Source organism: Panthera onca, chromosome C1, assembly GCF_046562875.1.
Source record: "Panthera onca isolate mPanOnc1 chromosome C1, mPanOnc1 haplotype 2, whole genome shotgun sequence".
Classification (NCBI taxonomy): domain Eukaryota; kingdom Metazoa; phylum Chordata; class Mammalia; order Carnivora; family Felidae; genus Panthera; species Panthera onca.
The window spans coordinates 47,203,229-47,230,633 of NC_138346.1; the positions used below are offsets into that span (position 1 = coordinate 47,203,229).

A 27,405-nucleotide genomic window follows, 5' to 3' on the forward strand; every position below is an offset into this window, starting at 1 on the left:
ACAAATTCAAAATAAGTGGTCAGTTAAGCCGGTAGAGACCTAAATTTGTCAAACCACATTTTTTTATTCATTTGGCTACCTTAGTAAAAGAATATAAACAGTATTCCAGAGATTTTGAGTTAGCTTCCCCTGGTATGAGTCAAAGTGCATTTCACATGGTAATTGGTATTCATTACTGTGGGACCATGGCACTTGGGAGCCTTACGTGGGACCACCAATGTAGGCACAAGCCTGCATGTAAGACTCTGAAATAGACAACTATGACTATCATTATATATGTCATTCTTCAATTATACATTATTCCCCAGTTCTATAGAAACCACTATTGACAGTATCTGCGTGGTTATATCTAGACTCTGTGTTTGTAGCGTGAGTTGCTAACTACCGAGAATTTGGTGCTTGAATCTCTATGTGCTAGTCCATCCGTGATTTAAACAACTAGAGAGTAGGACACATCCCATTTTTTCCTTAGCTCCTCAACATAACTGGTACAGCATTCTAGTTCAAAAAACAAGCTTGCTCACTATTAAATGCTTGCAAGTGTCTTCAATCTGTTATGGGAAAAGATTACTTTATATATATATATATATATATATATATATATATATATATGAAATACATAAGATGGAATTAATGTGTTGATTAATACCATATTGCCTAAGAATCGCTACATTGATTATTGAAATATTTTCATTTTGTTCTGCTGCATTTTCTTAAATATTTTTCATCATATTTCAGTGTGTACTTGAGAGTTGGCATTACCTATATTTTGTCTTGTGCCTCCACGCCTCCATGGAAGTCCTCAATGCCATTTATTTCATTTGGAGTTTAGAAAATGACAACTCTTAAGTGGGGTGCAATTTGCCTATTACCTCTAAATAAGTCTTGTAGATAATACTGATAAAAATTATCCTAGAGTCTTCATGGACTATAACCATGGCCTGACCAATCATTTAAATATAAATATTATAACTTCTATTTGCCTTCCCATTTAGTATAGCACTTGATGTTGAGGAGAAAGAGCATTGGTGTAAGAGTCTTAAGACATAAGTTCAAAGCATAGGTTTTTTTTATGCACTAGACTTTACTAGTGTTGGACAAATGAAACAAACGAATCTTTGAAAACAATATTAATGCTTTTGCACACTTATTGGGAAAAGTTTTAGTTTTTCATAACTTAAGTTCAAAAGTTATATTAATCTCTTTCCAGGGGTCAGATATTATATAAAGCATGGAAGATGAGAAGACATGGACGGATCGTTCAGATACTAAAATCTATTTTTTTATTTTCTTCTGAATTTTAAGATGAGAACACCAAGACCTAAAAAGTTTTGTCAGGGTCACACTAGAGAGTGTCAGAACCAGGACTGGAATTTCATGTGTCTGGGTCCAATCCCAGTGTTTTCTACTTCTTTCTTAGTGGTTTCCTAAGCAATGTGCTGCCTCAATAGCAAAATTCAGTAAAGCTTTCATCTGGAAATATCTACAGCAGTATTTTGATTAAACAACTCTTCTTAGTGGAGCCAGTCATAATCTGCAACATTGACTTCTCCTCTCACAGGCTGAAGGAAATAGCTCAAAATGAAGTACATCTCAGCAGCCTCCTGAAGCAAAGCTAACCAAACTGTAACTGGAAACACAATATTCTATAACCTGGCAATTTAACTCTCTGGTTATTTCTCTTTCTCAATGACCAAATGGGTATAACTCAGTTTCTTGCAGGTCTTTTAACTATAAACCAACAGGGATTAGTATGTAACCTATTTTTATATGTATTTTTTTTTCACCTTGATCCTATTGATCTTAAAATCAAAGATTGTGGAATAAGTTTCTTCCATGGATCCAGGTAATAAAAATGTCAACAGGAGCATACTGCTTCAGAAACATGGTATCCCTTTAATTAATGTTGCCTTGTCCTCCTTTATTAGTCGATAGAAAGTATGAGCATCTCATTTTGTTCCTGTATTGAAGGAATTTACCAAGTTTTCAGTGCCTCTGATCTCAAATTTACCAAGAATTGAATAATTATTGTAGTGTCTTATCTATTTCTAATTGTTACATAATTTGTTGACTCAAAGTCTTAGAGATATAAATGATTTTAGATATTATTTGATTCATCTATTTTACAGATGAGGAAATCTATGTCCAGTGTTGTTTATATTTCAATGATTATTATTATTGTCATATCTCACACATTTACCATATTATCAAGACAAGTGCATTTCAAATTTAAATTTTTCTTCCCTGATAATGTCCAATGATTTATTAAACACATTTGGAATAAAATTATGTTTTGATAGAAAACTTCTAAAAAATTAAAGCATGTTACATATTTTACATAACCATTATGTTTATAAATTATCTGCACTTTTGTTATGGCTATTTTGAGGGATAAATGTAATATATTATTATTTTATTTTATAGATGATAACATAATCAAGTTAAATATTTTAAAATAAGTGCAATTATTTTAAATTTATATGTTCTCAAAAGTTTATTCCATAAAACATATACTTACATATAATGAAAAACCATTCTATGTATATGTGTATATACACACACACAACATGTATACACACAATGGTTTTGTTCATGACACACACGCACATAGTTATGTCATGGGCAAAGAAAAAAAAGGTTTAAAAACCTACAGAATAATGTTTCATCATTTAATTGTGAAAACCTGATCAGTTAATAACTCTGATTATTAGATCTCAATAAAAGTTGGATCACAGAGTTAATTATGATGGATGTAGGTATTATTTTTGTGTTCCTTTTTGAAGAAGACATGTTAGATAAAAGTTCCCCAAAGCTTTGTAAAGTACACACACACACACACTTCCCTAACTCCTTTAATTTTGGAACAGAATATTATATTCAGATTTCCTTCAAATCACAGGCTGCTCTGTGTGGCAAGTTCTAACAGAACTCAGTCAAGGTGAAATGCAGCCAGCTTTGGCTGCTAACAATGTATTCATACAGCATATGATCTCTGTCTGTTCAGGCTGCTTCTTGCTCTTGTCTCAGAATAAGAAAGGAGTGCTGCTTTCCTGGGGTATGCTATTTGAGAAAGAAAGTAACCTAACACTAACTGCAGGCGGGGTCAGAGTGATGTAACAGGAAGCTCTGATGTTTCCCTTCTGCTGCTGAGCACATACAATGTGACAACACTTCCAATCCACTCAGAACAACCCTCCCTCTCCAGCAGAGAGTATCACCTCCTGATTTAGGATCATCAGGCTCTGTTCACTGGACCTGACCCTGCCTGCAGGATTACATTGCAAAGCTTTCACTCTTCCCCACCTTGCCTGGGGGTAAATCTCTTCTGCGGAATCTCAGAAAATCAAATTCCATCCTAAGAATATTTCACCAAGAATTTCCTTAGAAGCTGTGCTGGGTAAGTACACTATTCAGAATAAATATATGTATCCTGAATAGTATTCTCATTTAGTTTGGCAATGTTCCTACTGTGGAATTTAATGACATTGAAATAATATTGAAACATATTCTCATTTATTTCACATTTTAAAGAAACTACAGTGTATTACTCCCAAATGTATACAAAATCTATTACTACTAGATGTTATTATGCACAGTGATATTCTAGAAGATAAATTTAGCAAGTAATAAAAATCTAAGTGGATTAAAAAGCATACTTCTAAACAAATATCTTAATCAGGGAACAATGCCTTTTAAAATTAGCTCTACTATTAGCTAAGCTTAAATTTTGACAGCTGGAAAACATTTTCCCCGCAGGAAGGGTCTTTAAACTTTTTATACAGTTAGTACTCTGAGAAGGGGGGGGAGAAGAATAACTACTTATGGGGTCTTGGAGTCTCTGCAAAATTGAACAAAATGGAGAATTAAAAAGAAAAGTAATCACTTTGGAATTATTATTATATGTGTCTTCTATTTGCCTTTTATTTGCACATATATCTCTGGCTATTGAACTAATAGAATTTTCACTGTTCATTGTGGCCAGATGTGCTTAAGTCTCTCTCTTACTAACCCTGAATTGTTTCCGCTGTATCTGATCAGGGGGTGGGCTACAAAAGAGAAAAAATCCCAGCTAGGATTAAGAAAATGTTATTTCCACATTAAGTATAATTTTACAACTCTTTAGCTAACAATGCATTGCTTCAATTTCTCTGGTATCTCTCTGCAAGCTTTTGGGGGGACGGCGTGAAATAGAGATAACTGTGAATAAAGAAAAGTGACAAAGTTTTTCCAAATAAGTATAGCAGATTATTAAACAGAGAAATTAAAGTGTGTATTTTTTAAAAAAGAATTTCCAGAAAAAAACTTAGAGTAATGTTGAGATGAAACATCTGTTAATGCTTCCTTCACCAGTACAGACTGTCCAGGACTATTAAGAAACTATTGCCTACTTAAGTGTTGGTATAGAGATGTCACAAATTTGTTACTAAGAAAAATTAGATGTCAGATTTGGGTTCAAATTATATTGATTGATATAATTTACTTATATAAAAATTAAGTGTCAGATTTGGGTTCAAATTATATTGATTGACATAATTTATCTGTGTCTATATTCTTTCTTACCTATGTAATTATACTGTGCAGAATGTCCTTCAGTGGAGAAATCCTGTACTTAATCACCCATAATCTGGCACATTAACAGTGTACAACAAACTTATTCTGAGTAACTCCCTCATAATTTTCTACTCAATTTTTCCACAAATTTCTCCAAATAATGGAAACTTCAATTAAGCCTTTTATTTTGTGATTCTTAAAAATATTGTGGCTGATTTCCTATCGCCTTTCAACCATTAACTGTTTTGAATGCCCTGACACATGTGTAGAATTAGAAAAAGTGTTTTTAGAATGTGACTTTGCAAATAGCCATTAGGTAATTAGGGAAGGAAATGAAAAGAACACATTAAATGCCTAACCCCATGCCATGGGTTAGTAATAAAAATTAAAATAGCATTATTTTTAATTTACATTATTTTCTTAGAAGGAGATATTATATTAATATAATATTTTTAATAAGGCACTCCCCACACATATCTAATTTTTATTTAATTGCTAACCAAAAACCCATAATTTTCTTCCATAACAATTAAATTTTTGTTAACTGTACTAATAGTGTGGTTTATAATTTTTATTTTCAGAAAATACTGTTGAGAAACACTAGGTAATGAATTTTGAAGGTCATTAGGCAAAGACATTATTTGAGAAAATAATTGAACATTTGAAATAAGAACTCATATTATTATATTCTAAATTTTGTTTTCTTTAATGATAAGAGAGTATCAGAGGATCAATGCATGCTTTCAGCCATAAAGAATTCACTTATTTTTCTAGATGCTATGGGATCGTAAAAGCAATGCAGAGTCTAAGGCCAGTTATAAATATGGAAAATGAAACATAGGGTTGAGAAATTGTAAGAATAATGTGAGTTAAAGTCTGTTTTACCTGCAATATTCAGTTATCTTTAAGAGATATGCTTTTGGTTACCACTACAAGGTCTTTCCCCCCCTAATATATATTAGCACATTCCAAAATATTGTTTTATTAAACTATGTAAAAATGTTAGAATATATAAAACTACTCATTCAATTTGAAAAAAAGATTGGGAAAACAGGAAAATAAAAAAGAAATTAGAATTGATTCTGTAGTTTTAAAAATGATGTTAAATGAATGACCACCGTGTATATACTTTACCTACTGGTGATGCCTAGGATACGTTTAAATGGAATCAACACCCTAGCATATTTATGAGAATCTTCACATTCATCGTATATATTTACCATTATTTTGTACACACCAAATTTATTTCAGTAAGAAATTCAAAATAATATTAAGACAAAAAAAGATGATTTTATATGCTTTATGCTAATGTGGATAAATTATTTGATAAACTCATAAAACTAATCAAACTTCTGTTAATAGTATTAGTATATATTTCTAACTTACATCATTTTTGTAACAACTATAACACTATGTTGCTTTCAACTTTTCTCTCCATGGTTAAAATTTGATAGTACCTTAATTTTTAAGAATTATCTTACAGATATTTATACAAAAATTAACAAAAAAAATTAAAGGATCAAAATATACATTCATGAAACAAAACTGATTTTATACTCTGTGTATGATTTTGAACACAGCTTGAAAAAATAATTCTGTTTTAGAGATATCATGATTACGATACCAACTTTTCAAAACACAAATATATTCAAAGGACATTATTTGAAGTCATTGGCTTTATTCTCTATCTTATCTTTGTTTCGTATTCAGAGATGCTATTAACCCCAAAACATAAGTTATATCATTGCAATGGTGTTAATGAAAGACACTCAGAGTCAAATTTGTAACACCTCTGTGTTCTTGACTCAATCAGACTATCAGAGAATACACTTAATATGAAAAGCCAGTACCCAGCTATATAAAACATTTGTCTGTATCTGGGTTTAAAGCCCACGCGTGAATCATAAACATTTATAATTTCTTAGGAAAGCTCTCTTTTTCTACCAAAGTACTTCTACCCTGCTGCATTATTAAATTATTTCAAAAAATCTGCTCATTTAATATAAGAAAATGTTTTGATGAAGTTATGGAAAATAAGAATGTACCAGAAACACAAGATCAGGGTTACATACCAACAAGATATTTCAATCATTTTCCCATTTATTCACATAAACAATCATTCCTATCCAAATTCCTTCATCAATAGCAGTTACACACCTCAAAGTATCTTGGGACTCCTGGGGGCGGGGTCAGGCAGTTAAACAACTGACTCTTGATTTCAGCTCAGGTCATGATCTCACAGTCATCAGAATGAGCACCGCATGGGGCTCTGCGCTGACAAAACGGAGCCTGCTTGGGATTTTCTCTCTCCCTTTTTATCTGCCCCTACTGCACTCTTTCTCTCTCAAAAATAAAATAAAATAAAATAAAATAAAATAAAATAAAATAAAACCTTAAGAATAAAAAGTATCTGGATGATTTTCACGCCTTTGATTTACCTCCCTGTAATTTGGTTCATAACTTGGAAGATGTATAGTCTTAATTAGTATAAAATCGAAGAAGTAAAAGGCAGACTGCATTTAATTGTACAGTTTGAAATGTAAATACTGAGCTAGTGTGATTTAGGAAGAACATATAATTAGATATATGATAATTAAGTCAACAAACCTATTTAAATAACAGGAAATATATTTTCATACATTATATTGCCATTTCGTTTAAACAGGAAAGTCTTCAATAAATCTAGATTATTATTTTTTCATGTCTAATTAGTATTATAATATTGTTCATTAAATCAGATTAATAAAATAATCTGCATTTTCCAGTATTTGTGTAATCTTAAATCTAATTGTTTTTACTTCAATAAATTATTTTACCAAAAAAATGAAGACATGAATTTAATTTTTAACAAAACAATAAAAGTCTTATTATTATTTAAAAATAAAGTAGAATCACTTACTGTGAACTGAGTTAGAGTCTATGTTTACTAGATTATTAGTACTAATTATCAGTTGATAAATTGCAAATATTTTCCAGAACCTGTTTCCTCCTTTTTTTACCTTTAAATTAGTTTGTTTACCTAGAAGAGACAGTTTTATACAGTATATTATCATTTGCAAAATAGTCAAAAGAGTGTATTCGTTTTTAAAATGTAAGACTTTTATCTTTTTATTACTTCATGCTTTTAATTAAATATATATATTTTTTACCTTGGTATCAAAAGGGCAAAAAACTCAACCCAACACAGACATAAATAAGTAAGCAAAATAAATAAATAAATAAATAAATAAATAACCAACCTATCTCTATGGTATCAAGGCTATACTATAGCTCAATGCTTTACTGAGGTTGTTGGATAGAGTCAAATTTTCAGAGACATCGTATTCCCCTTAACATGGGAATATATTTTTTAATTAAAAGATGCTAATATGGTATAAACTTTTATATAAATCTGTCATTATTTCCCTATTCAGGTTTAGGTTAATCTAAGCCCAACCAGGTTTCCATAAAACCATGGTGACTCCTGAACATGTCATTTGATCTATTAAATAACAGTGATACAGTGAAATGGCAACTATGTGGTTTATAAGAGTGCTGCTTCTCCTCACAGATTAGTCACATAGAGGTTTATTAGCATATTTGGGAGCACACCGGTGTTTTATCAATCAAAACTAAAATAAATTTGTTTTATATCCAAGTATCAATTTCATAAATTCTACAAATGAATATTAATTGAATCCATATCCATTGATTAACATGAGACCAAATGTTTGTTTAGATATTGATAGACCTCAATTTTGCTTCCTTTCCAAGGATAATATGAAGGGAAAATGGGAACTTTGGTAAGTACTAGAGAAGAATAAATTATGTTATAACTGAAAATAAGGAGGATTAAAGCTATGGGAAAAGATGTCATCAGTACAAAATGTGTTTTTCTGTTTTATTTTCTTGTTTTTTTTAACTCTAGTTGTTTTCAAATGTGAGGCAAAAGAGCAGACTTGATTTCACTTAGGTAATGGAAACCTAATATTAGACTTCCATGTTTAAATGTTTTATTAATCAGTCTACATATGTCTTTGAAAATTTATTTTCAATGAAGTTTTTTTTATTTCAAATCTTTCTTAAAATGTGCCAATATACTTTTTAGCTAAGGCAAAAAATATAACCTATGCATTTGTATTTTAGAAATGTAGTTATAATCACTGTTTGAAGCAACTGCCTGGAATGGAGTCTACTTCAGACAGTATTCATGTCATATACAGTTAGGACATTGCTACATTTGAAATCTGTTAAACATAATTTCATTAAACTCCCAGTTAACTAACTAAAATGTCTTGGAACTTGTCAGGTTTATTTTTGTAAATGTATATATTTATTGTCAGCTTAATCCTCTGGTCCTTGACATTATTAGATGAAGATACATTATTGAATGCACATATCTTAATATCCCTGAGGGAAAAATAACATCATTTATTATTATTGTTGTTGTTATTATTATTATTATTATTTTGCCTCAAATAGGAGTGTCAGCCTTCTCTGCTGCAGTACTCTCTCCCAATGTCAGCAGTGGGTGAATTTTTCCATACTGCACTTATACAAGAGAACCCCTTTTTAAAGGATGGCTTGCTCTGTTGAGATTATTTAGTTAATTTCTTTGAGGACTTGCTCTGTGCCATGTATATATATTGTTAGTTACTCATATATAAACTCATTTAGCCTTCCCCAAAGCCCCAAGAAATACTATTATCATTATTAGTATTAGTATTAGTATTTGCAGATAAGAAACATCAAAAACAAGAGAACTTTTAAGTAATGTGCCCAAGATCACATAACTATTCAAGTGGAGGTACCAGGAACTGAATCCTGGCAATCAGGCTCCAGAGCTCATGCTCTTAATCACTCTGCTTCCCTTTCCAATTGGTTGCTGGTATCTAGTCACCCCTAGTGTGAATGGATGCTGTTCCTAGAACCTTAGGTTTTAAGTGCAGATATATTGTGAGTTTTGTTCTAGTTTATCTCAATAAAGTGAATATCACAATTAATAAAGGAAGTCAGATAAATCTTTTGGTTTCCCAGTACATGTAAAAGTTATGGAAACAGTATAGTGCAATAGCATTATGTTTAAAAACAACATATATACCTTAATTAAAAAATACTTTACTGCTAAAATATACTAAACATCATCTGGAGGCTTGAGTGAGTTATAATCTTTCTGCTGCTGGAGGGTCTTGCTTTGATGATGATGGCTGCTGACTGATCAGGGTGGTGGTTGCTGAAGGTTGAGTGACTGTGGCAATTTCTTAAAATAAGTCAATGCAGTTTGCTGCATCCACTGACTCATGAATGATTTCTCTGTAGCATGAGATACTGTTTGATAGCATTGTACTATAGTAGAACTTCTTTCAAAATTGGAGTCAACTCTCAAACCCTGCAGCTGCTTTATCAATTAAGTTTATGTGCTATTCTAAATCCTTTGTTGTCATTTCAACATCTTCACAGCATCTTCATCAAGAATAGATTCCATTTCAAGAAACCACTTTCTTTGCTCATCCACAAAAAGCTCATCTGTTAAAGTTTTATAAGATTAGAGCAATTCCATCACATCCTCAGTCTCTACTTCTAATCCTCTTGCTATTTCTACTACATCTGCAGTCACTCCTCCACTGAAGTCTTGACTCCCTCAAAGTCATCCTTGAGGGTTGGAATCAACTTCTCCCAAACTCCTGTGAATGTTGATATTTTGACCTCTTCCCATGAATCATGAATGCTCTTAATGACATCTATAATGGTGAATCCTTTCCAGAAGGTTTTGGTTTGCTTTGCCTAGATCCATCAGAGGAATCACTATCCATGGCAGCTGTAGCTTTAGGGAATGTATTTCTTAAATAATGAGACTTGAAAATACTCCTTCATCCATGGGCTGCAGAATAGATGCTGTCTTAGCAGGCATGAGAACAATATTAATCTCATTGTACATCTCCATCAGAGGTCTTGGGTGACCAGATGCATCGTTAGTGAGCAGTAACATTTAGAAAGGAATCATTTTTTCTGAGTAGTAGTTCTCAACAGTAGGTTTAAAAAATTCAGTAAATGATGTTGTAAACAGATGTGCCATCATCCGAGTTTTATTGTTCTATTTTATAGAGCACAGACACAGTAGATTTAGTATAATTCTTAAGGACTCTAGCCTTTTTGGAATGGTAAACGAGCATTGGCTTCAACTTAAAGTCATCAGTTGCCTTAGCCCTTAACTAGAGAGTCAGTCTGTTCTTTGAAGCTTTGAAGCCAGGCATTGACTTTTCCTCTCTAGCTATGAAAGTCCTAGATGACATCTACCTGTAGGAGGCTGTTTTGTCTACATTTATAATCTGTTGTTCCATGTAACCACCTTCATTAATTATCTTAGCTAGATCTAGATAATTTGATGCAGTTTCTGTATCAGCAGTTGCTGCTTCACCTTGCACTTTTATATTACAGAGATGGCTTCTTTCCTTAAACCACATGAACCAACCTCTACTAGTTTGAAACTTCTTATTCAGCTTCTTCTCCTCTTTCAGCCATCATACAATTGAAGAGAGTTAGGATCTTGCTCTGGATTAGGCTTTGGCTTAAGGGAATGTTGTGGCTGGTTTGATCTTCTGTCCAGACCACTAAAACTTTTTCCACATCACCAATAAGACTCTCTAGCTTTCTCACTCTTTGTGTGTACCCTGGAGTAGCACTTTTAATTTCTTTCAGGAACTTTTCCTTTGCATCTACAACTTGGCTAACTGATGCAAGAAACCTGGCTTTTGACCTATCTCAGCTTTCAACGTATCTTCCTAAGTTTAATCAATTCTAGCTTTTGATTTAAAGTGAGAGACTTGTGACTTTTCCTTTCATTTGAACACCTAGAGGCCACTGTAGGATTATTAACTGGCCTAATTTCAATATAGTTATATCTCATGGAATAGGAAGGCCCATGGAAAGGGAGAGAGAAGGGGGAGCAGAGAGAATACACACACTTATTAAGTTCATCATTTTGTATGGGCATGGTCAGTGGTGCACAAAACACTTACTATTGGTAATAGGAAAGAACACTGATCCCAGATCACCATAACAATATAATAATAATGATGAAAACATTTGAAATATTGAATTACCAAAATGTGACATAGAGACAGGAAGTTAGCAAATGCTGTTGGACAAATGGTACTGATAAGCTTGGTACATGCAATGTTACCACAAACCATCAATTTATAAAAAATGCAATATCTGAGAAGCACAAGAAAATGAAGCACAATAAAATGAGATAAGCCTGTACATAGTAGGTAGAATTTGCAATTGGTAATTTCCCATCTTTCTGTATGCATTTCCTTCCACTATGTTCCTTCATCTATACTTGCTTAACCCTCACCTTCCTCTAAACCAAATGCCCAGTAGTTACTCTCTAGCCTCCAGTAGTCAAGAGTTGCTTGAAAAACAAAGATTTTGAAGAATTCTTTCTTCTTCAGAAAACCTCATGTTTGCTATTTAGCTTTCAAGCAATTGGATGTGACCCATACACATTATCTAGATAATCTCCTTTATTTAAAGTCAATTGATGGTAAATGTCAATCACATCTACAAAATAACTTTACAGAAACATCAAGGCTAATTTTTGATCCAACAACTGGCCACCATAGCCTGGCCAAGTTAACACATACAATTAAACATTGCAAGCAGTTAAGGGCATTCATCCATATTTGCTCTTTTTTCCCAAAAATTATTTAGGTTTTCGAATTTTGGAAACTCTTCAAACTTTCTGCTGGAATGATAGTTGGAATTACAATGAATTTATTAGTTGAATCAAAAATTAGTAATGTCTTAAAAATGTTAAGTCATCCAACTATGAGCAAGATAGAAATTCTCCAGTTACTCAGGGCTTTTTGTTTGTTTGTTTTTTTGGAAGGGGGTAGAATCTGATTTGGTTCTTTTTTTTTTTTTTTTTTTTTTGATTTGGTTCTAAATGTAGGTAGAAGAAATATTTAAAGCAATTATATTATAAATGAGGGAGACTAAAAGGATATAAGTTTTCTACATTCCACCCCCTCCTGCCATAATGGTAGCATGTTTTTCCCCTATATGGTTCACATAAGACCTTCCAAGATTGCTCATCCTTTTATGAAATTAAAGTCTGTTCTCTTTGCAGTATATTTTATCTGGGGAACTTTCCGTTCATATCAGAATTTAATACTGTCAGAGAACAGTTGTATTTTAAGTTATATGACTTCTTGCTATTAAGGAGTGCTAGGGTTAAACAGAATGATCCTCAGTTTAGCAAACACTCACAACGTGCCAGGCCCAATGCTAGATGTTAAAGGTAAGAAAGACAGGACCCCTGCTCTGGACAACATCAGCTCCACCTCAGTGCTGTGTAACAGTGCCGATTAAACTATAAACTCTTCATCTATACTGCTGGCCACCACTCTACTTTTCATCTTGTCATAAGATCAGGACTGAATGCCTGAGCTAGAATGTTTTGTAAAGTGACAAATCTTGATAAATCATATATTTTCTGTACATATTTATTATATTTGGGAAACCTTGGATTACAGATGAAACATTAAAAAAAAAAACCTGAAGTAAAAAACAGTCTAACGGATTCTACTTAGCTCACAATTGTATGTGCTTTGGCTAAGATATTCTGAAATCTCTTATTTTCAACTGCTTCTAATGTAATTTGGAACTTTCATACTTTAACAGAAAGATTTCCTTGTATCTAAATCAATTACAGATATCATGATTGGGTATCAGAAATTGTTTACTTTTAAGAGAGAAAGAATGTGGTTAAAGAAAGATATCCTTAAGAATAAAGCTTTGAAGCATGATTGGTTTCATTAATTTGAACAGGAAGGGCTTCAAATGAGATATGAGCAAGCGTTAAAGTCTAGAACAAACTGACAGGGGTAAAGTCCATAAAATGATTTTCCTAAATATTGTTTAATATTTTTATTAATTGAATTCCTCACATGAGTTAACTTCCTTAATTATACATTTTCCAAAAGGATTTCCTGTGCTGTGTTCCATGTTATCAGTTCAAAATTATTAGAAAACACTTACTGAGTCTTTTTGCTCATAAAATTAATACATGTCCATACTTAATGAACCAGATTCCAGCCTACTTCCTTCAAAATAAATACACCAAAGTTAACAAAGAGTTTATGTTTGAGTCATTGTATAACTCAAACACCCTTTAAAAACCCACTAATTATGTGATTCTTCAGATTAACTCTGAAAGCTGATTATTCACTAAATTCTCAAGTGTCATAAAAGACTACATATTTAAGGTTACAAAGTCTCAACTATATCACTTCTAGTATCATCCTTACCATTAAGGACTACATGTTCAAAACTTTTCATGTTACATAGCGCTTCTGAAGCTAGAGTCCTGAATAAGCTAAATAAATCTAGTTAATGGGTTTCGAACTTAGAAATAGGAGATTCCAGCTCATTGTGTCCTCAGAGGGTTTCATTAAGTATAACCACAATTTAGGTCTTGAAATAGCATCTGCTTTAAAAAAAAAAAAAAAAAAGATTAGATTTTTTAGATTAGATTAGAAATCTAAAAGATTAGATTTCTACATTTAGACAACATCCCACTCCTAATTACTCAAAATCATGTAGACTTCAAGGATAGTTCTCCATTCTGGCCTATGTTTTTGTTCCCAGTTATAACTGCATAGTTTTATAATCATGGAAGGGACACAACCTGTAAATATAATATGTGAGATTTTCTGTCTTTCCTATCAAATCCAACTTGAATAATTCTTTAGAATTAAATTTGTAGTAAACAACAAAGATCGTTGTGCATCATATTTATTGATACAAGATTATAATAGCAATTAATGAAAGAGTACTCATTTGAATGAACTAAGTAACTTTTTAAGTTTATTATATCTCCTTTACTCTTCATCACATACTCATCATTACAGCACCTGAATAAAAACAAAATGAATAAATAAATAATAAAATGTTAATCTTTATTACTGGTGGGCCTATAGTTCCTGGATTCCAGGCTTTAGTATTTCTTCTTTCTTCATCTCCAGGCAAATTTATTTCTTATTAAAGAAGTAAATTCTGATATCAACTGGCATAAAATTAAAGGAATGCAAGCAAATTATCTGAAACAAGATTAAAAATTATCTGTGGGTTTCTTTTAAAGAACATAGAATGCTCTTTTCTCAGAAATCCATTGCTGGCCTTTGCCAGATACAAACTTCCCTATAGCCTTTGCTCAGATACAAACTTTTTTTCTGAAACCTAACCTATTTAAACACAGCTACACCTACATGACCATAACCCTTTTGCTCATTGTCATTTATTTTTGTGTGTCCTAGCTTTTACCTAGAACACCAATCACATTGCAACAAATCATCAACTACAATTTACATATTTTCTGTTATTGTCCATTTTCTGTCCATTATCTCTAAGCTCTACAAGTACAAGCACTTCTTCCTGCTTTTTTTCCCCCACTAATATATCCTAAGCACCTAGGTAAGTGCCTACACAAAGTAGGTGCTTAAAAATTTCTTAACAAATGATTAATGAATGAATATGTTTCTTTATATCAGTCTCCACGGAAAACTAGAGACTCTACGTGATTTTGTCTGCAGTATCCAATAGATTCTAGAGCTGAAATTTTGAAGGTGTTGTAAACATATCCCATGGCCGAAGAGAAAATACTCAGAAACTAATTATCATTTTGTTATTCTTAGGTCAACCTAATATTTATTCCTCCACTGCCTTTGTAAAGGGAAATAAATTAGTAAAGATGCTTTTCTGTAACGTAGTTAGTGTTCAGGTTTCACTGAATTCCAAGGAGTGACCTCTCAAACTAGGGTAAATGAGAAGGTTGCTTGGTATTTTAGCACAAAATGTTGAAGCATTTCCCCAAATGGCCAAACAATGGCTGAATTTGGCAGAATTTCTTGTTGAAACTGGCAGACCTGCCAACTGTTGCCTCCCAACAAAAGTCCTACTCCATTACTTATTGCCTTTCTGGACAATAACACTAAAATGTCTATAGAAGGAGAAAAAAACGCAGCAGTGGAATTGAGAGAAAAGCAAATCAATCTTTTAAAAAAATACATATTGCAAAATAGAAATTCTGTTTAATTTACAAAAACTATACCGCGTTTGATAAGTGATGAGTTATGCACTTGAAAATCTACAATTTATCAACCTTTTAAGTGTTGATTTATAAATATTTAGAGATAACTCTAAAAAGAATGCCAACTGTCAATGCCCTTTCATCACTGTATAGCTTTTGAAACTTTCTAAATGTAAAACCAAAGGACTATTTTATAACGTGAAATACATATTTATCATTAAATTAAGACATGATTTGTTTGAGAGCATCATGATGGATTTTCACAAAATACATCTTCTGAATTGACTCGACTCACAAATTATAACAACACTTGTTTTTCTAATGTAGATTCTCCATGTGTTGAGATTCATATAGTAAATTTTATTTTCTTTTAAAACTGAGGGCTAGTCATTCATTCACCTAGAAATATCATAATTAGGTTTTTTCTTCTGAGCCCAGATATTCATATCATCTATGAAAATGATAATTTTCCTTTGAGAAAGACTGATTCTCAAATTATGCTCATAGTATTCAGAGAAAATATGTATATAAAATGTGTTGTAGTTATCTTACTGTCTTTCAACATATTATCTAATAACTCACTGACTGAACTTTAAACCACAAGCAACAAGACTATTTGGATTAAACAACTCTCCATTTTAAAGGAAGTCTTGCTCAAAACATAAAAGTAAATTGTCAAATAGCTTCTCGTTTCAACCATCCTTTCCTATGCTTTAACTCTTTGAACTTCCTGACACTGTTGGATATGGTCATTATCAAATAATGTACTTATAATAAAATTTTTATTACAAAACATAAGTGATAACAATGCCCTTTAATAAACTGTATTTTTTTAAGGACTAGCCAGCATTCAATTTATTTCTGGTATGTTTATAGATAGCACAGCAAACCAATATTCTGCAACACATTTTCTTTGTCCCATGTAGCTTAAAATAGACAAAATTAATAATAATAAAATAAAGCTCAGACCAACAGAGTGACAATTTTTAATCTAGATGAGCTTGATGAAAAGGTGGAAAAGGCACTTAAAAATAAACTTTATATCAATAAAAGCCCTGACAGAATTTTAAATTCAAGTACTTTGCACTAAATTAGAGTACAGGGCAGCCTGGCTGGCCCAGTTGGTAGAGAATGTGGCTCTTGATCTCAGGGTTATAAGTTTGAGACCAAGTTGGGTGTAGACAAAATAAAAATAAATTGTTAATAAATAAATAAATACTTTCAAAAACCAGAGTGTGCAAATGACTAATTTCTTACAGTGAGCAGACATACATCATATGTTTTGAAGCTAGTATCTGTCCTTACAATGACAAATAGATATTCCCAGTAGTCTTTTTTTCCCCCCAGTACTCTTATTCAGAAAGAAGCAGGGCCAAAATATTTGTTCTTTCTCATCTAGATTCAGCAGACACCACATATTGTTGAGAGCCTTTTCTAATAATGCTACCTTTAAGATGAAAAAGGCTGTTTTGAGGTTTGACTAATTGCCTGATGTAAAAAGTTGCTGTTGATTTAAAATAGTTTCACTAAATATTATAATTTGCTCTCCACTGCATAGTGGATTTGAATATATATCTTAATATTCATATATATTTTAGTAATTGTTAATCTCTTCTATCTGCTAGATCACCTTGACTGTGTTAAGTATCTCTATTCCAGGAGATTGATAGTAACACCAGAGACATACAATGTGAGCCTAAGCATAAAGGAATCTTAAATCAGTTTTGTAGTTCATGATGTTGTCCAAAACAAATGTTATTAACAGTTCCCTAATTAGTCCTATTTTAATGAATTCCCCTTTCTAACTGTCCTCACCTCACCTCTAACCTGTCCTCACCTTGGAGTAAATCCAGAACACTGCATTTTGTTACATGTCTGGTGACAATGTCTTTGGTAAATGGCAAGATGAAGGGTTTGGAGATTCACCCAGAAGTTGATGAAACAAGAAATGAAGAGAACAAGTTAGGAAGTGAAGGGCCAATCTGGAGAACAGAAAAAAAGAGAAGATTCAGAAAAATTTTCATTTACAGGATAAATATATATATGACTGTAGAATGTAATTAACTTAGTAATTATTGCTCACTGAGTAAAAGGAGTGAGAGACAGGATTTGAAAGTGAAATAAATTAGATCTAAAAACCAGGAGTGAAAAGGTAGGAAAAGAGAGAGGATAAAGGAGAGGCAATAAAAGAAGATAAATTGGTCCATTAAGATACATTTTATTTGCCAGAAAGTTTAGGAAATAAAAAATCCAGCACTGAACTGCACAAATTGAGATGTGGAGACACTTTGGATACAAGGCCATGGAGGAAAAGTTAGTATGCAAATGCCTTTCAGCTGCTTGGTCTAACAGTTAAGATAAGAAAACTTTATCTGCCCTTTTGTTTGGGAAATTGGATTGAGGGTTAAGCCTAGAAGTTATTCCTTCTGATAAGAGGTGAGGAGTGTTCATGAGAAGTTGTAAGAAGCAAACACCACCTCCTGGATGATAATTGTGTTCTAAAGCTTGGACCCAACTGCTCAAGACAATGACTGTACTTTAAGGGTACATAGAGTCTGACCTACTGGCAAGTCTTAGTCTGTCTAGGACACCTTCTCAAAAGGCAGCCCAGAAGTTGGGCTGTATCCATCATACCACATTTAAAGCAGCAGAACTGTTTGGTAAAATATAACCTTGGCTCATTCTAAACCTTCCAAATCAGGCTGAGATGGCTCAGCCTATAGAGAGAAGAGATGCTTACATGATCCCTGTGTGTCCTGAAAACAGTTTTCTCTTTAGTGAACTCCGGATATGATGAGAATTAAGGTATAAAAACACAATTAAGTTCAAATTTATAATAACAAAATAAAAGCATGAACATGACCCATGTTTTAAATCAAGTAATTCTCTTTCTGAATGAAATAACAAGCATTAATTCACATGAATTACACATAAATAACAAGACACATATATTACCTTCTCTTTTAATTTTGGCTTTCCTAATTATTAGTTTTGTGATTTAGGTGTATATTTTCCCTGTCTGAACCAACTTAACTTAATGGTCTTGAGAACCAGATAATAATCCAAAATACAACTTTACTGACCCTTTCCTCTTTCATTGGACTCGGGGATAAATACACATGCACACACATATATACATTAATTCAAGATATGCTCATCATTGGTGTTCCTTATTTTCCTCCATATCTGGAAAGTAACCTAAAATCAAATAGAATTCATATGCCTAAATCATATTTGTAAAAGTATGTGTTTAAATTGTGCATTGATTATGATTTAACTGTGAAATATTCCAAGGGGGTCTAATCTTAACAATATCTTGCCAAAAGGAAGTAAACTTTCAAATTGGATTAGTACTGGGGTGCCTGGGTGGCTCAGTAGCTTAAGCGACCAACTCTTGATTTGGCTCAGGTCATGATCTCACAATTCGTGAGTTTGAGCCCTACATAGGCCGCTGAGCTGATGACGTAGAGCCTACTTGGGATTCTCTCTCTCTCTCTCTCTCTCTCTCTCCCTCTCTCTCTGCCCCTACCCTGTTTGTCCTCTCTCTCTGTCTCTCTCACTCACAAAATAAGTAAAATAAACTTAAAAAAAATTAAAAATTGGATCAGTACTATGTGAGACAGCTGCTCTCCCACCTAGTGCCTTGACCTATCCCAAATATATTGCATTTTGATATTCTGATACGTAAATCCACAAAAAATGCATAATTACAGAGAAAGAAATCATATTCTTCATACTGTTCTACAAAAATGTTTTATAACTAAAAAAAACTTATACATATAGCTGATTATATATAGCACAAATATGTTGTTTAAGTCAATAAATTCCTGTATACCTGGAATCCAGCTTGTCCGTCATGTTCCTCTCCATTAGGTCACACTTACAGCCCCAGCAGTAAACCATTACCCAAACTTGTACTAATCATTCCTTTGCTTTACTTTATGGCTTTACCACATACATATGTGTTTCTAAGCAATGCGTTATTTTGTTTTACTTTTATGAAAGTGGAATCACTCTGAATATAGTCTTCAGAGATTGCTTCTTTCATTCAGCATTTTGGAGATGCAGCCCTATTAATGTATCTATGTAGCTGTGGTTCTTTCTTTTCACGGTTGCAGTGTTCTACTGTATGAATGTACCACAATGTATGTCCCTTTTCTCCTGCTGAGACATTTGGATTGCTTCCAACCATTTTACTATTGTAAACAATAAAGCAATGAACATATTTTTTACGAATCTCCTGGTACACATGTGTCTGAGTTTCTTCAGGGATTATAACTTACAAGTGGGGCTTTCAGGAATTTAGCAATTCAAATTGCTTGTACCAATTTATACTCTCATCAACAGTGTACGAAGTTTCCACTGCACCACATCCTTTCCAACACTTTGTATTACTGTCAAGATTTTAAATGGTTGCCAGTCTGGTGGGAGTAACTTAGTATCTCATTGTGGTTTTAATTTGCATTGTCCTGATTATGAATCACAGCAAATTTGTATGTAAAAAGAATTAAAATTTTTCTCAGAAACATTTGTTTTTAATTGGGTAGCAGTGACTTGATGTTGCAGAATTATGGTTAAGCCACTTTTGCTTATAATTATTTAAGAGAAGGACTATTTTGGGTTGGCTGGTCCAGGGAAAGGAAAAAGTGTTTTATAACTTTTAAAACTGGGAATGTATGAATAATATTTTTCACCATGAACAAGAACACAGACTGATAATGTGCAGAATTATATCTAACTCCCCATTTCCTTTATTCAAAAACCCCCATCAAAATATATATCAAAATCTCTTTTAAAAATAGAGGAAGAAAATGAGTAATTCCATTCAGATGCATGTGCACTTTTTCTTTAGTAGACTTTATTTTTTAAAAGCAGTTTTAGGTTCACAACAAAACTTAATGGAAGGAACAAAGATTACCTACACCCCCTGTCCCCACTCATGCACACCCTCCCTATCAACATACTGCACCATAGTATACTTGTTACAGTTGATGACCCTACAGTTGACACTTCATGATCACCCCAAATCCATACTTTACATTAGGGCGCACTCTTGGTGTTTAACATTCCACGACTTTGGACAAATGTATAATGACATGTGCTGTATGCTTTTTATAATCATTTGAATAGTTAAAATCATTTATGGAGCTACCATATCTTGAAAGAATTAGTGTCTCTCTTTCTACTGTGGTAAAATTATTTTTTACACATAAAAACATTATAGAAGGCATTGGAATTTTTGTCTTTCACGTAATCCTTCATTTTGGAGATGATTACCCTTTTATGCCCATCAGCTGAATTTAACCAATATATTTCTCCCCTGTTCTAATTTCCTCTTAAAAACATACTTAGGCTTGCATTTTTTTAGCTCAATTGTTGTGTTTCATCCTGGCATTATATAAAGAGGGTTTATCTATTATCCTTATTTGCTATATTTCTTTTCTGTGTTTTCAGGGTTTAGTTGATTTTGATTTCATTTTCTTCCTTTTTGAAAAAAAATATGTTTATTTATTCTCGAGAGATAGAGGGAGAGAGACAGAGTGTGAGTGGGGGAGGGGCACAGAAAGAGGGAGACACAACATCTGAAGCAGGCTCCAGGCTCTGAGCTGTCAGCATGGAGCCTCACGTGGGGCTTGAACCCATGAACCCAACTGTGAGATCGTGACCTAAGCTGAAGTCGGACACTCAACCAACTGAGCCACTCAAGTGCCCTCTTTGTATCTTTTCTTCTTGGATATTAATTAATCTTTGGTACTACAGATATGGATATTATGCAGAGGAAAGTGGAAGTAAGACTATGCTGACATTTATTATTAATAAGTACAACACATTTACTAATCAAAATTACCACATCAATAAATTTTCTGATAGCCAGAAGTGACTACTGACATATTTGTTCTTTTACTCACCCCAAATCACCAAAGGGTGAAAAGATTCTTTCATAGCATTTTCAGCTGGAATGAAAAATAAAATTTTTAGAACCATGCAGAAAAAAAAAACAGTAGTCCTTTCTATTTCATGTGCTACTTTATAGCAAGTTGGGAAAATTCTCAAAGTAAACTTCAACTTTGAACCTTCTGAATTCCATAGATATGCCAGTAAAGCCTGAGACTGACAAGAGTTTCTATTTTTTCCAAAATAGCTTGTAGAAACTCCAGATTCTAAAAATGTGCAATGTTTGTTGGTGTAAAAATACACATCTCCTTAATCAGACCAGATCATGATCCTAATTGGATCCTACACACTTTATAATAATATATAATAAATTATTAAAATATGTGAAGATGTAAACATTTACAAAGTAATACAAAAACGTTTTTTGAGTCATGAAAGATTTGATTGCGGAGATTGCTTTTAACATAGCTTTCTTAGTACTTTTGACTTTTCATGTAAAAATCCCTATGACTTCATAGAAATCCTTGGCAATAATTCAAAGATTATCCTTAGAAGTAGCAACAAATAGGGATGTCTGGGTGGCTCAGTTGGTTGAGCATCTGACTCTTGATTTCAGCTCAGGACATGATCCCAGAATCCTGCATTGGAACCCCATGTAGGGCTCCACGCTGAGCATGGAGCCTGCTTGAGATTTTCTCTCTCTCCCTTTCTCTCTCACTTTCTCTCTCTGTCTCTCCCCTCCTCTGCCCCTCTCCCCCTCTCATGTGCTTCCTCTCTCTCTCTCTAAACTAAAAAAAATTAAAAAAATTTTAAAAAGTAGCAACACATTGATGATCCATAAACTTAAGTTCAAAGTCCCTCAAATCACAATATGAACCATTGGAGGTACATAATTTGCAAACACAAATTTGACATCTTTGAAGTTCTATTAAGTCTAAATACCATGCAAATGCAAAGCAGGATAAACTCGATTATAGCTATATCTTGCCTTCAACATTAGTTTGAGTCTGGAAAGATGCATGTAAACTCCATTCATATACATTCTTTGTTTAGCAGTGGATGAATCTTACTTGTTGGTAATGTCCTATGTTTAAAGAAAGTTAAATGTTGTACTGTCATGATCTAGCCTCTGCCTCCCTCTTTGACAAGGTCTGTGACACTCTTTGCCCCTCATTCATTCCACTTCGATCACATGGGCCTACTTTTTATACTTTGAAACAGTTATGTCATTCCGTCCTCAGAACCATTCATCGAGTCATCCTGTCTTCTGGGAACAACCTTTCTCCTGAACATTCCAGAGCATCCACCTCTTCATACTGCTACGATCTTGAACAACAGGGACCATCCTCCATGTTTGTGCCTCTTAGAATCTCCATTCTTAAAAAATAAGGTGCCAAGAACAAAGTTCTTGATTACTTCTTGGTTAACATGGTGGCAACCTGGCAGCCTAAATGTGCCTGATACATCTCCTCCCAACTTCCCATTAAAGTTCAACATTTGAAATACAAGGTTTACGATTTTAACAAAAGAAGCACACTAGTATATAACTTTAAGTTAAAATCTCTAAAATCCCATTATTCACTAATAATATTAACAAATTCACAGGAATGTTCTCTTGTCATCCAGGGTTCTACGATGACACATCAACCACTTGTGATGCCACCTGTCAAATCTTTGGATGGCCCTACCTTCAGGTATTGCATACAGTCCAAAAGAACATTCAGCCCCTAATGAAAGTAACATGTTGGGTTTCCAGTGGAGTTGAGAATAATATGAACATGTTAATAATAGTAAGAAATATTTCACAGAATGATTCTTAATGTCAAATAACTTCTGAATAAAAGAAAACTTTGAAAGGTAGTCTAACAAAATACTGGTAAGGATAGACTTATGGACATCTGTCAAACTTATAAAGTCATTTCCTCAGGATCATCAGGTATGGATTTAGCCCTGAAGTTCTTATTTCCTTGACCAGAGAACTAGGGATGTTAAATTAATTTGAATGGGTCCAGCAGATATAGTAATATTAATAATCTGGTAGTATTTGCCACAAACATCACACACAAAGACACACATACACATACACATAATGTCTGCAGCTAAGCTTTTAATATTATAACTATACATATATATATGTTTCTATATATACAATAGAAAACAAGTTATGTTTAACGTTATAAAATAATAGAGCTAGGTTGCTCATTTGAACTAACTTTGGCCTGTAAAGTTCATTCTTTTGTGATTCACATAGTCACTGTTAGATTCCTATAAATGATTGTAAAACTTTCCTGTAATTGGAACATAAGAAGATATCATTTATAAATAAGGGAACAGGAAAATGGGGAAGTGGTATAAGCTGTTTTAAAGATTTAAGTTGTTCTAGAGACTATTTTTTTGAAGTCCCTGGTCAAATAGTTTCCATTTCAATCCTGGGCATTAATTACAAGTTTCAGGGGGCATTGGTGCTTCCAGAAAGATTACTGGTATAGATGGACTTGTCTTCTTATTTATATTTAGCATTATAGTTCCATGTCAGATAACATGGAACTGTTATTATGCAATTATTATTACACCTCACAACCCTCTTCCTGACAAAATTAAAGTGGTTTTCCTGTCCTAACTTATTTTTAGACTGCAAAGTATTTAACAATTAATCATGTTTCATCCTGATAAACTATAAGAACATTAATGAAAAAGGCTTCTAAATAATTTTATCTTGAATTCAAAGCTAAGTGACATAATTCCTTCTTCTGATTTTTAAATTCCGAAGTAATTCTGCTGGACCCAAAAATAGACTCTCTATAATTATTCTTTTTCCCACAGCATGTCTTTGGGAACTCATCATTGTTGTTCTGTCCTTTTATGTGTCAGCTTCCTCTGCACATTACATTTTATATGACTCACTGTTCCTTAAAACAAGGCTTGAATGCTCAAAATGCCTACTTACATCTGACAGCTGGATTTTTCTCCCTGAACTTTTTTATGTGAAGTGGAGCCAGATCAATTTTTATAAGCCCCAATTATGAAGACATATAGGAAAGAGCACAAAATGGAAGAAAATTCACTTAACTAGGCAAGAGCTGATCTTGACCTCTACCATCTGTGTGTACTAGTCATCTTCTTGTGAAAATTAAAAGTATTACACAATATTTTTCTGTCTTTCCAACTTATAAATTTTAACATGTATTGGATAGTGTGAAGGAGATAGATTGGAAATGGCTTGAAAATGAAAGGTACAAATATAAACTGTTTTCTGTTCATTAGATTGATCTCTGACTTGCAGAGTACTGGTAAGATTCTTTGTGAGCAGTCAATTGCCTCTTTTGTAGTTTTTAAAATTTTATTTCCAACAAGTACAGTTCAAGGTGAATGTGTGTTTATTTTTTTTTTTTTAATTTTTTTTTTAACGTTTATTTATTTTTGAGACAGAGAGAGACAGAGCACAAACGGGGGAGGGTCAGAGAGAGGGAGACACAGAATCTGAAACAGGCTCCAGGCTCTGAGCTCTCAGCACAGAGCCCGACGCGGGGCTCAAACTCACGGACCGCGAGATCATGACCTGAGCCGAAGTCGGCCGCTTAACTGACTGCGCCACCCAGGCGCCCCGGTGAATGTGTGTTTAAATTCCTGCAAGAAAGAGGCTGAATAATTGTCTCTGGGGAGATTAAAAAATATAACAGAGAATCAGAATTGCGGTTTGCCATCATATTAGTTTGACTCATATATGATTTAATTTTAACCTCATGAAAGCAGCACAGAAGTGAGACTTTGAAAATTCTTGGTCTTAGATCATCTACCATGGCTGTGGGATACGAGGCAAAAAGTCTCCTAAACTCCTACCTTCCAAATCTGTAAAATGAACGGGTTACACTATAAAACTTCTCAGGTCCATTGAGCTCTGAGATTTTGGAACCTCTGACCCTAATTATTCTGAATTAAAGATAGGAACTGGAGATAGAATACTATCTGAAGTTATTGGTAACAAATAAAGTGATTTGTAATAGCTCATTTCTAACTTTGAATATTTTTGCCCTGCTTTATTTAGATAATCATTGATTATACTCTGAAATATGACAGATGGTTAAGAGGTGGGAACGAGAAAAAAATAAGGAGAATATCTCTGGCTAGATTGAATTCAGGAAATAGAAGGATCTGTTTCCGGTTATCATTAAAATTTAATAATCTTCCTAAAAATTCTTTATGCCTCCAACATAGCAACAATATTAACTTTTAAATTTCTGACACTTTAATAGTCCACTTTCACATTGAAATCTTAATCCAACTAGCACTGAATCTCAGATATAATTTTTTCCTCCAAATTGATGGACAGTTGTACCAACACTTTGTATTAAATAGTTAATCTTTTCTATTACTGATTTGAAACTTAACTACATTGTTATATTTACTAAATTCTAGTAAAATTATTTTGGATTCAAAGGTCCATTTGTCTTGTTACTTGTTCAGTTAAACTTCAGAATTATTCATTACCTTGATTGTATACTCATTACCTTGATTTATAGATTATTTGGGAAACAATTAAACATCTTCATACATTTTAGTTTTGCATCTATTAAAACAAACGTCTATTTAGGGTGCCAGGGTGGCTCAGTCGGTTAAGTGTCTGACCTGCTCAGGTCATGATCTCACAGTCCGTGAGTTGGAGTCTGGCATCGGGCTCTGTGCTGACAGCTCAGAGCCTGGAGCCTGCTTCAGATTCTGTGTCTCCCTCTCTCTCTGCCCCTCCCCCTCTTGCGCTCTCTCTCTCAAAAATAAATAAATAAACAATAAAAAAATTGAAAAAATTATAATAAACATTTAAAAAAATTAAGAAAATCTTATTTTTCAGCAAATAGTTCAGAGAATCAGTAGTGAGTCAGTTTGATTAGAACAGTAGGAAGTAAATTAAGGTAAATCTGAAACTCAATGTTTGTAAACTGTATTAAAATATTCCAGAAAAATTATATCTTCAGTCTTTGGAACTATGCTCAATAGATCAACTCCATCCATGACTGTCTTACCATCCTTTGTAAGTTTTATTGCACACTATCCTGTTGCTCAGAGCCAAATATAGATAAACCAAATATAGATAATTTTTCTAAGAGATACGATTAAGGATCTATTATAAAAATAGGTATTAAGACATACAAAATATATTTTTAAATGTAATTTTTTAAAGAATCAAAAGATGTAATTTCTTTTTTTTTTAAATTTTTTTTTCCAACGTTTTTTATTTATTTTTGGGACAGAGAGAGACAGAGCATGAACGGGGGAGGGGCAGAGAGAGAGAGGGAGACACAGAATCTGAAAAAGGCTCCAGGCTCTGAGCTGTCAGCAGAGTCCAAGTTGGGGCATGAACCCATGAACTGTGAGATCGTGACCTGAGCCGTAGTCAGACACTTAATGACTGAGCCGCTCAGGTGCCCCTCAACAAAATGAATTCAGCCCAACTGATGAGGAACCTTTGCTATATATATACTTGTCATTTATGTTATCACATGCAAAATTGAGAATGAATCTAACACCCATCTCAAAATTCAGTGTTATTATGGATCAAGTGCCTTGGTGTCCTTTATGAATATGCTTTTCTGAAAACTCCTTGCTAATTCACTTTTTTTTTTTTTTATTTTTTTTTTTTCTTGCTAATTCACTTTTAACCAAACTGTCTTTTAGTGCCTAAAATTGTTCTATTTTGTATTGGTCCCTGAAATAGCCCTTTGATCTCCATAAAAAATTGTGTTCATATAAATTGCTTTAGAACATAGTAAACTTCATTGCAGATTTTCATAATGAAAAATTCAGGAGAGGTTGCTATGCTAGCAATGAAAACTTCAAATCACTTCAAATCAAATGGTAGACATCACCATTTTTAAAATGTCACTTGTCCTCTC

The 27,405-nt window shown here is 33.2% G+C and overlaps 1 protein-coding gene across 2 annotated transcripts in view; it reads left to right on the forward strand.

Moving 5' to 3' along the window:
• Window positions 1-3,164: 3,164 nt before the first annotated feature.
• Window positions 3,165-27,405, forward strand: part of CALCRL (calcitonin receptor like receptor) — a 103,164-nt gene continuing 78,923 nt past the window's right edge. The window contains exons 1-2 of one of the 2 annotated variants that reach the window (XM_060622299.3): window positions 3,165-3,397; window positions 23,144-23,211. The gene's annotated coding sequence lies outside the window, so the exon portion shown is untranslated. The remainder of the gene's footprint in view (window positions 3,398-23,143; window positions 23,212-27,405) is intronic. The other variant, XM_060622300.3, reaches the window with a different exon arrangement.